Here is an 11,546-nt window from a genome sequence, read left to right as displayed (position 1 = left end):
CCAGACAGGTAGACCAATGGTTAACCCAGGAAGGGACAACATCACCATATAAGGAGCACCAACATTTCCAAAAGAAGGAAAAGGACCAGGATTCCCATCCGAGGGGAACCCTTGACTGGTGGACTCTGGAAATGTTTCCATTGGAATTGACCCTAAAGAATTACTAAGGAAGATAACTTTTACCAGGAATATTTCGTGGGTAGTTAATTTTAGAACACTAAAACAAAACTTTACCTTTTCATGTTTTAAGAGTCGAGAAAAGAGCGAAAGGGGACTCTATCACTTTCAATTTGAAACGAGCTCAAAAGGACAAGTTCTCGAATGATCTTTTAAGTTTAATGAGTAAAAATATCAAATGACTACTCAGGATAATCTAGGTAAAAAGGATTACCAGGTAACCATGAACTGCAGAATACCTCTCGGCGAACCGAGAAGTACGGGTAGGAAATATCCTCGAATGTTGTGTTCGATGTATCACATTTACAAGGCAGCAGACTTGAATTCCTATGGATAAAGGATTGCAGCCTAGTGCGTTCTCCCTTTATATACTCGAAGGTATGGGGAGCACAAGTTCGTACTAGCACTGTCTAGTGCCAAAGCTAATGACAACTGCTAGGTTTAAAGATGTCGAAACACGTCTCTAGCCTAGACCTTCTAGATGTGAATGTTAAGTTTCAATGCTTCCTTAGGTTAATTCTATAAATTTTAACGGTTGATCTTGAATTAGGTTTCAATTACAAGGCCCTACCACTGTCATCTGACAAAAATCCTGCATGCAGCTATATGAGAAAAGATATCTTTGTCTTCGATGAAAGTTAACACTAATTTAGAGATAGGGAACACAAAATCAATGCAACAATCAAAGAATGAAATCTTTCACTAATATATGACCTAAATGCACTGAATCTTCCCTTAACAACAAAAGAAGTTTCATTTCTTTCCCTATGCTTCTGATGATGCAATTCTAGTTGCTCAATAACGCTACTAATGCAATATTTTTGCTTAAGTAAACTAGAATGATGTTCTTCTTTTCATAAAATGCAAAATGAATCTTTCACATAAAGCACTTTAATGAAAATTTTCACAATTCCGTACGAACAAGCATCGATCAAATCCAAAGCATGATAAATGAAAGTAAAAGCAACTTCTTCCCTGAATCGAACAAACCAAACACATAAATGCTTCAATTGACAAACCAAACAATGTAATCTATGCTCAGAACGAGAAAAGAGACACTCAAAATAAGAGAAAAATGAGACTCTTTCACTCATTCAATTGAAAATGAAGCAAACAAAACATCCTAGTCACTTCTGGGAGGAAGAAGAGAGTCCGAGGGTCAAGACACACTGGCACTAGAATGGGAGAAATTCTGATTTTTTCTTAACTCAGAGACCAGAGCGACTGCCTAACTAACAACTAGTGCTAATAGGCACGACCGGCACGACTGACCAGTAATACAACTAGCGCTGATGGCCTGATCGGCATGACTGCCTAACTGACAACTAGAACCAATCGAGGGATTCAAAGAAAAAATAAAAAAGAACTTCACACGGGGTCAGACTTAACACATCAAAGAGTGGGCTAAACCAAGCAAGCACACAAAGCAAGCTAAATGAAGCTTTCTAGTCAAGGAGAAAATGGTCTAAAAGGCTTATGAGATCGAAATCATGAGAGCAAAACACATTGGCCAAGATTTGGGACGAACCCTAATCTTCACTTATAGGCATCGGAACAACTTCATAACTGACAACAAGTGCCAAAAGGGGGTCAACACGACCGTTTCTCAGCATATCACGCTAATCGGTGCGACTGTCAGCGAATTAAGCACGGTGAGCGAGGAAGCCAAGAAAAAAAAAAAAAAAAAAACTGGAACAGACTTGCTACTATGAATTTCAAAATCAGACCAGTAAGTAAAGGAAAAGAAATAGAACCAAAGGGAAAAAGTGGAACAAGAAAATTTCACACAAAATCATGAAATCTCAAACAAATAAATAGAAGGATTGGTTCCCCAGTATGGTTGCCAATTTGTGGTGAAGTAAAATTATGAGTGCGGACACAAACAATTCCTCTAGCCCGATAATGGGTCTAGCCACAACCGATACATTCTAAGAAATATTTCCCTAGGTTAGAACCAAGTAAGAGGGCCTACCTCTTAGTACGCTTATCCCATTTGATGATGTCCTCGCTTGCTCGCTTCAGCTATCTCTTGTTTCCTTCTTCAAACACCTGAAACAAGTAAACAATAGAAAACAACAACTGTGATAATGACAAATTGTAATTCAACCTACTTAACAAGTCAAGAACATTAATCCATGAACATGTAAGATGACACATCATGTAGAAAATCAATTGATAGTTGCATATATATTGAATCAAGAAGAGATTACAACCATTGTCTTGACGTTTTCGTTCTACTTCGACAAAACCAGGTTCCCACCCACTTCTGCTAGCATTCCGTGATGGCCACAACAATGATAGTTTTAAGGCTCTTCCCTTTAGGCTTCACACTAAACCAAATTCACACTTCTCCCTCACACAACTAGAGAGCTACAACTATGAATAGCTTGTTGTTTACTCCAAACTTAATTAGCACTAGCACACCAACACTAACACTAGTTTGTGCTTGGGAAAAATGGAGGTTTATATAGCATGAATGGATGATAGATGGATCCTCTTCTCATGGGACAAGGTCTTATCTCTTGAGGTAGTTCCATCCTTATAAGGGAAAGGATCCCAAATTGACATCCTCGACCCCATCCGGCCAAACCATTTACCAGACTTCTGTTACGAAGCTTCTAGAGCTGGAAGCTTCGGCTCCTTATTCAAAAAACTTTCCATAAAAGGATCGGCATGACTGGAACAAATCTCAGTCGCTTCGGTCAGCGCTAGGGACAGTTTTAATCCCTGCATATCAACGTGAGGAGGAAAAGGGCCATTACCATCGGTCTTGTAAACTGGGAAAAACATAAGATTTTGGGGAAATGGTGCAAAAGGGAATTGTTCTTCTCATGAAGAGGGACACAATGGGAGTTTCTTCATGAAGGGAAAGCATGTAGAGTTCACTGTAGAGGCCCTCCAGGATCAAGGAACGGGGAGTACAGGGACAATGACAAAATGCTGCGTAACAAGGCTTTCATGTTACATTTTCAACACCTCAGTCGCACGGGTAGGTAGGACGGCAATATCCTGCCCCCACCCTTTCACTCAAATAGCTCCCCATCTGGGTATTTATTTTATATTTTTTAATTTTTTAATTTTTTAAATATATTAATATTTTTTTATTTATTTAGTTTAAAAGTAATAATAATGGTTTATTAGTTTTAGTTTTTCTATTTATTTTTTTTGAAGCTTTTTTGGGGGTTTTTTTAAATTTTCAAGGTAATTTAAATAATAAGAATAAGAATAAATATTGTGTTTTAATTATTTTTTTCGTCTATAAAAATTTTTTTCCCTTAATTTAAAAAGAAAAAATTAAGAAGAAAGCTTCTTAGAGTATTTTTTAGAATAAAAAGTTGGCTTTTTTAATTTAGTTTTTTAAATTTATTTTTCCTTGTACTGCTCTTAGAAGTAATGCCAACAAATCCATAACTAATTAGATAAAACCAAGATTTTATGTGGGTTTTGAACACCTCCCACTTAATTACTAGGGATCACACTCCAACTTAAGTTTCTGCAAGTGTCTTTCCCATCAAGTTTGGGTGTGGCCAAACAAATAATATATTTTGTTCTTATCCTATTTTATGAGCACACATCTAATTGTTGCAATAGTTGATTCAACTTAAGTAACAATCTCACCTTGAGAAGGTTTGCTCTTTCTTTGGCTTCCTTTTCAACACCTTTTCTTCTAAAGCTATCATGATAATCATCTGGTTGCAAGAAGTGTAGCAACTTGTTCTTCCAACTTTGAAAATATCTCCTTTGATTCATCCCTTGCATAATTATTATATTCATACACCATGGCTATGGTTTTGAGACTTCTTTCTTAAGTTAATTTCTAGATGTTGCAATTTCCCTCAAAAACTCCAAATAAAATTTATTTGGTACAAGTATGGCATGTAAATTTTTATGGACATTCCACTACAATGGTTCAACAAATCAATGAAAAACCCAAGTGAAAAAACTTTGATACAAGTATGATATGTAAATTGTTATGGACACTCCACTATAATAGTTCAATAGAGAAAATCGTACAAGCTTTTGTAAACTCTTTATTATGCAATGTTTTTCTTAAGATTTAGTGCACAAAATGATGAAATGCGCTAAATTTGAAAATCATAAAAAAGAAAAACATGAAAACAAATATCACATTGTCCACTATAGAGTTGTCTTAGACATTATGGCCTATATCATTGTTATAGGTATGTTACTTCCTCTCTTCAACCCTTCCCCTAATCATAAGGAAGAGGTATTAAGTGTAAAGCAAACCTTGGGAGGGATCCCAATGAATACTAATCCTAGGGCATTAGGTCATGGTTTCGTTTGTGACCTACTCTACTAAGAAATAATCATTGAGAAAGTAATAATCATTTTCCTACTTGTATGCCTTTCATTTAAAATGGTTAAGGTTGTTTGACAAGATAGTTGGGATGTAAGTCCTTAATTTCCCCCTTTAAATAAGTTGCTATATTCCATATGAATACCATGGATTAATATCGTGGGACATCTTTATTTTTAATGTTATTTTATTTTTATAAGTTTTTTTTGTTATTTTTATTTTATTTTGAACACGTTAGAATATTTACATGACATTACATTCATCTTTTTAATTAATTTAATTTAATTTATTTATTTATTTTTATGTAATTTGATTTAGTCAAAATGTTAAACATTACATTACAATATCTCTACTACTGGGTTGGAGAATGGTTATCCGTGAAATGAAAGAAAAATTAAAATATATTAAAAAAATATAGTTATAATATAAAAAATGAAAAGTAGAAAAAAGACAAAAAAAAATTACAGATTGTCAATTAGATTGTTATAATAGTTGTATGCTAGTGTAACCATTCATTTATTAAGGTAGAACCATGCTTATATAGTTGATGTGGAGACACTAATTTAATATAGATGATTCTTCCTATACTTCCTATCATGGGCTTGTTGTTGACGTTGATGGTGGTCATTTAAAAGAAGTGTTATGATAAGGGAAAATACAAGGTAGCAGTCTATATGTTATATGTTTTGCAAGGTTTTATGAGATTGTTTAGTCTAATTTGCTCAAAATTAAATAAAGATTTGGTGGAATCACAAGTTTGAGTTGTGAACTTTCCATAATCTGAGTGCCCCAGGAATTTTTCAAGGTGCAGAATCCATATATGCAATCAAAAACTCATTTTAAACAACAATCAAATTTGATATTTTAATATATATATATATATATATATATATATATATAATTACTACATTTCTGCCAAAAACTTGAAAACACATAATGTTTTAAAAACTTCAAAACATATAATGTTTAGACAACGCCAAATACAAGTGATGAAAATAGCAATTGTCAACCAAGGAGAGAGTCGATCAAACGTTATCTTCCAATAATTTACATAGAGTTACATAACATAAATTGTATGATTAAAAACATGCTCTTGTAGTATAAATCAACATTTGTGAAAAGTTAATCACAACCTTTAATAAAAAGATGATTATTATTATTACTATTGATTTACATATGCACTTATTTCTACAATACATGCTTCAAATTATAAATCTACATATGCTTCTTGGGTGGACACTTCGTGACATAGTGCCCGAATTCATGACAATTGGAACACTTGATTTTGGATAAGTCTTTCTTCTTGCCCTCTTAGCTGGAATTAGCCTCACCTTGGGACTTCTTCCCCTTGCACTTTCCTTTGCCGACTAATTCAAATTCCTCTTCCCCTTCTTTGGATGAGGTCCCATCTCTAGTATTCCACTTTATTTCCTCTTACACCAAGTCAGACAATAGGTGCTCCCAATTTGGTAGTTTCTCCCTCTCATTCACTGAATCTTGCTATTTGTGCTAACTCTTGGGGAAGGCCTAGAAGGGATAGGATTACCAAATCATATTCTGCAATTGTAACACTAACTTGACGAAGTTCATCACGACATTGTGTCAACCTTATTAGGTATTGCCAAATAGTCTCGTTCTTCTGCATCTTGATATTTCGAAGTTTATCCTTGAGCACCAACTTCCTGTGGTCACTAGTATTCTGGAACAAATATGTCAATGCTTTCCACATTGCATACAAGGTCTCTTTCCTGAAGATATTTGAGACAATATGGTCTCGTACTCCCTCCAATATGATTCTCCTCAGCTTAGCTACACACTTCTTCCATTCTGCTAGATCCTGAGCATCATTTGTTGTTGGTTTAAGGATATTATTATCGATGAATTCCTTCAATCCATTATATTTCAACATTTCCTCCATGCAGCCCTTCCAAGAAACATAATTTGAGCTTCCCTCAAGGGCATACTCGAGTCTTAGTCCATAGAAATTCATCCTTCTAGCTCTGAAGAATTGATCGTGCAAAGGGCATACTCGAGTCTTAGTCCATAGAAATCCATCCTTCTAGCTCTGAAGAATTGATCATGCAAAGGGCATACTCGAGCCTTAGTCCATAGAAAGCCATCCTTCTAGCTTTGAAGAATTGATCATGCAAACTTGATCCTCCTACAATAACAACTTCAAAATTTCTACTCTATTATGAATCTGTTGATCTAGATTGTCATTAATGTCAATATGAAGCCAAGGAGAAGCAGAGCAAACATGTGAAGAACAGGAGAAAATCCACTGGAAAGAGGATCGCATCACCGAAGGTACATAAACAAAGTCATCGGAAGTCACAGAGAGATATGTCCAAGGGAAACTGCTATCGAAAGAACAAAGAGAAACATAGCTATCAAAGCATATAAGAGAAGCAAGTGTAAGAGCAGAAGATTGAGGAGGAGCCATATCGGGAGTATCGTGTTTGATGTATGCCCAAAAAGTGAGAGGAAGAGTCCCTCAAAGAAGCAAGTTACGGAGCAAGAGAAGCATAGAGGAAGATTAATTTGAAACCATGAGAAGCAAAGAGCGAAGGAGTATATATATTATATAGATGCGATATAATTACGGACCCGAATGCATAAGATTCGTTGGATCTCAGAGATCAATGGTCCAGATCAAGCCGCTGAGGAACAGAGGGTAACCCGGAAAAACTTGAGCTAAACCCGAAGTAAGCGAGAACCGTCTAATCGATAGATCGACAAATCTAACGGTCATCGCATGGCATAGATGTGAGGGTGTTAACTCGTGAGGAAAGCAGTTTTGCAACAGGGAGTGGTATTTCAAGCGAGGCAGAAGTGGTAAGTGGTATTGAAGGGTGAGCACCCAATTCCACTTATCGAGCGACACATAGCAGCGAGGAGGAGAGAGGAAACCGTTTTTCGGGTGGGTAATCCTCGAGCTATTTGTCCACCCGAAATCCTTGTGAACTGTTGGATCTTACGGGAGGTGATCGACGGCGGAGGATCAACAGACTGTTTGAAACTTCGAGTGTAATATCAACCGTCGGATGGGATGGTAAGATCTACGGTGGAGGATTGATCCGAAAAAGGCAAACATCGGAAAATGTGCATGTATACGGACCCGACTGGACCATTGCAATATGATTTAATATATTATCACATTCGTCGCATATCGCAAGCCTCTTGTAAAGCCTTGCCACATTGAAAGTGCTGATTGTGATATATATATATATATATATATATATATATATATATATATATATATATATATATATATATATATGGACCTGACGGAGTTAATAAAAACAGTTTATAATAATATCGTGTCCGGGTATCGGGGAATTGGCTATGTTATGTGCAAATCCGCCGATTGTGATGGAGCTATGGACTCGACGGAGTTATTAACAATAATTTATAATCATATTGCATCCAATAGGGGCAATCGGTAATCGATCATCGGCGATGTTATAGACATGACTTATAAAAGACCTCCTGAAAGCTGCGATTGCGATTGAGATTGTGACGTGGCATGTGGGGACCACTTATTATATATTTATAACTATGTTAATATGTGATATTGTTACAGGAGGATAGAGGATGTTAAGGGGCATTAGCAATGTTATATCGTGAATACAAAGAGTTGCGACTATAGAAGCTGCAATTGCAATTAAAGGAGTGATGCAATTGCCGTAAAGAATGTTGGGTCCATTGTATGAATATTGAAAAAAAGGGGGGCCTCTCTGGTATAGTTATTTCTTTAATATGCAGTATTATTATAATACGACCTCTCTTTTGCATTAACGTGTCCTGTAAGCATTTGATGAATCCGAAGAGACAGAGGAAGCCGAAGAGTGAACGCAGAGGAATCCGAAAGATCAAGTGAGCGAAGATGAAACGAGCGGAAGCCAAATGTCAGGAGTATCAGGCATATAAAATAGAGAACAAGGGAAAGTTTGAAGTGTTGGTGAACTGTAAGAAAAAAGGGAGCCGAAGTTCTAGCAGAAGTGGAAAAAACAGGAGGACAGAAGTAAGTCATGGTCCAGCAGGGTTGGGAGCAAAGAATTACAACCAAACAAATCCAGACAGTTTACAGCAGAGGGTTGGAGCCCTTGAGGTTGGTGCCTCAGAACTGAAAGGATTGGTGTCCTAGGAGTTGGTGCTCCTAAATTCAAGGTTGGTGCCTTGACAAGACAGAGTTGGTGCTCTGGAGGTTGGAGCCTCACAAAGAGTCCAAGTTGGTGCTTGGCAACTGATTGAAACCATATATATATATATATATATATATATATATATATATATATATATATATATATATATATTGTACTTGATTTATTGCAAAGATCACATTAATAAAAGCATCTATTCCTGTTATCTATTTATGTGTTCCAATTATAAATGTTTTAACTGATAAAAATAATAATTGAAAAGAAATATTGATTCACACCCCCTCTCAGTATTTCCAACAATTGGTATCAGAGTGGGCTTCTTCATATCAGCCTAACAGCTTGAAGAAGGATTCTTAGTTATGATGAGAAATCAAGAAGTGTCAGGAAGACCTCCTATGTTCGATGGCACAAATTTTGGTTTCTGGAAAAAGAGAATGTCCTACTATTTAATGTCCCTTGGACCTGAAGTTTAGCATTCAGTCTTAAATGAGTACATATCTCCTTCCACTCTTCCAACAGATCAAGACGAGAGGAAAGTCTACGTCGTAAATGCAAAAGACTTAAACTCCATCACTAGTGGAATCACTGATTCTGAATTTACAAAAGTCATGAATTGTAACTCTGCCAAAGGAGTATGGGATAATCTAATTAGCTTATACGACGGGGACTCCAAAGTCAAGAAGGAAAAACATCAAACTCATATAAGGCAATTTGAAAGTCTGAAAATGGATGTTGAAGAAGATATTGCATCATACTTTCTCCGAGTAGCTGAAGTGGTCAACTCTCTTAAAGGATTTGAAGAAAACATTGAAGAAAGCACCATTATTCAAAAGGTCTTAAGATCTCTCCCAGATAGATTTGAATCCAAAGTGAGTTCCATATAATAAATGAAGGATCTAGATCCTCTCAAGATGGATGAACTCCATGGAATCCTCATTGCCTATGAGATGAGAAAAGGTTTCCCAAGTTCCAAAGATGCAACATTCAAGGCCTCAAAATCAAAAAAGGGGAAAGAAAGGAATGTTAGTAGTGATGACTCTGAAGTTGAATCTGAATTGGTGCAATTTGTATGAAGGCTGAAGAAAGGATCTAAGCTAAAAGGTAAATACCCTCTTATTTGTTTCAAATGTGGAAAAATAGGTCATTATGTTGCAAAATGTCCTCATAAGCATGATAGTGATGATGAAGAAAATTCTAAAAGGATGGTATACAAGAATAAAGGGTTCAATAAGAATAATTTCCTCTCTAAGCAAGATGAGTTTGATGAAGATGAATTTGTAGTCATCAAAAAGAAATCAACTAACCAGTTCCCTCACCGCAAAGGAGGTAATGAAGAATCAGATGAAGAAAATGACCATGCTGGAAGCCAAGAAGTATTATTCATGGCATTCACAAATGATGATGACTCAGGGCTAGATGGAAATGTAGATGAATTGTTAATAAGTGCCATTGAAGAAAATGAGAAATTACGGAATAAAATCATTTCTCTCAAGGTAGAAAACGAGGAAACAAAAAGAAGGGAAGATCTCTTGAAAAATAAGCTAAAAGAAAAAGAAGAAGCTTGTGAAGAACGTGAAGCCGAAATAGTATCTCTGAGGAAGGAATTGGAGCAAGTTAAAAAGGGTTGGAAAAGCTCTCAAATACTTGACACTATCCTAAATAATCAAAAACCTCAACGTGACAAATCTGGAATAGGTTTTAAAGGAGAATCATCAAGTACTAAGAATAACGTGAAAATCTATGCCGACGCACTTTCCAACAACCCAAAAGAAGAAAGATTATTTCATCAAAGGCTCATCGCAGATCCAAAGAATGAAGAGAGAGTAACTCCAAGGAAGAATGTTGCTTTGAATCATGGATGTTACAACAGCTACAAAACGGTATTTCATCAAAGGCCCGTCTCAAATCCAAAGAATGAAGCGGGAGTAACTCTAAGGAAGAATGTTGATTCAAATCATGGCTATTACAATAGGTACAAAACTATCTTTTTTGGGCATTGTTTCCATTGTAAAAATTTTGGTCATCAAGCTAGAGATTGCATGGCTCGTAAGAATGACACACCAAAACTGAAGGATCAAATAAACAAACCATATGGCCCCAAAGGGCAAGGACAAATCAAAACCTTACAATTCTTTTGATCCCTTGGCCAAATTTGATCTGATTTGCTCATTATGTAACAATAATGGACACAATGAACAAAATTGCCCACTCAAAAGAGGAAAATCAAGAAGTGAGAATCCTAACACGGATAAATGTGGCCTAGCTCTATGTGCTCAAAATAATGAAAGTCATTGGTTTGTTGATAGTGGGTGCTCCAGAAACATGACAGGGGACAAAGGGAAATTTGTCTCATTGAACAAAAAGGAAGGAAATGTATCCTTTGGAAGTGGATCTGCCAAAATTGTTGGAAAAGGAACTGTTACTCTTATTGATGGAAAAGGAAAAGCTCAAAATGCTTTTCTAGTAAACGGCTCAAACACAACCTCCTGAGTGTTAGCCAAATCTGTGATCAAGGACATAGTGTTGTCTTTAGCACCAAAGACTGTGAAATAAGGAACTCTTCCTCAGGGGAACTTGTGGTGAAAGGGGTTAGAACACCAGACAACATCTATATTCTGAACAAGATTCAAGAAGATAAATGCTACTTAAGTCAAACAAATGAAAGTTGGTTGTGGCACAAGCGACTTTGACATACAAGCTTCGATAACTTGATAAATATTAGCAAGATTAAAGCAGTACGAGACATTCCAAAGTTATTCAAACCAAATCAAGGAGTATGTGGCCATGTCAACATGGAAAGCAAACTAGAACAAGTCACAAGACCAAGGAGTTCTTATATCAAAGCTTTGGAGATCATTCATGATGATTTATGTGGACCAACTAGAACT

The sequence above is a fragment of the Pinus tabuliformis genome, chromosome 3_2 (assembly GCF_031772625.1).
Source record: "Pinus tabuliformis cultivar Carrire ecotype Pingquan chromosome 3_2, CPIR1, whole genome shotgun sequence".
NCBI classification, from domain to species: Eukaryota; Viridiplantae; Streptophyta; class Pinopsida; order Pinales; family Pinaceae; genus Pinus; species Pinus tabuliformis.
This window is presented reverse-complemented; position numbering follows the sequence as displayed.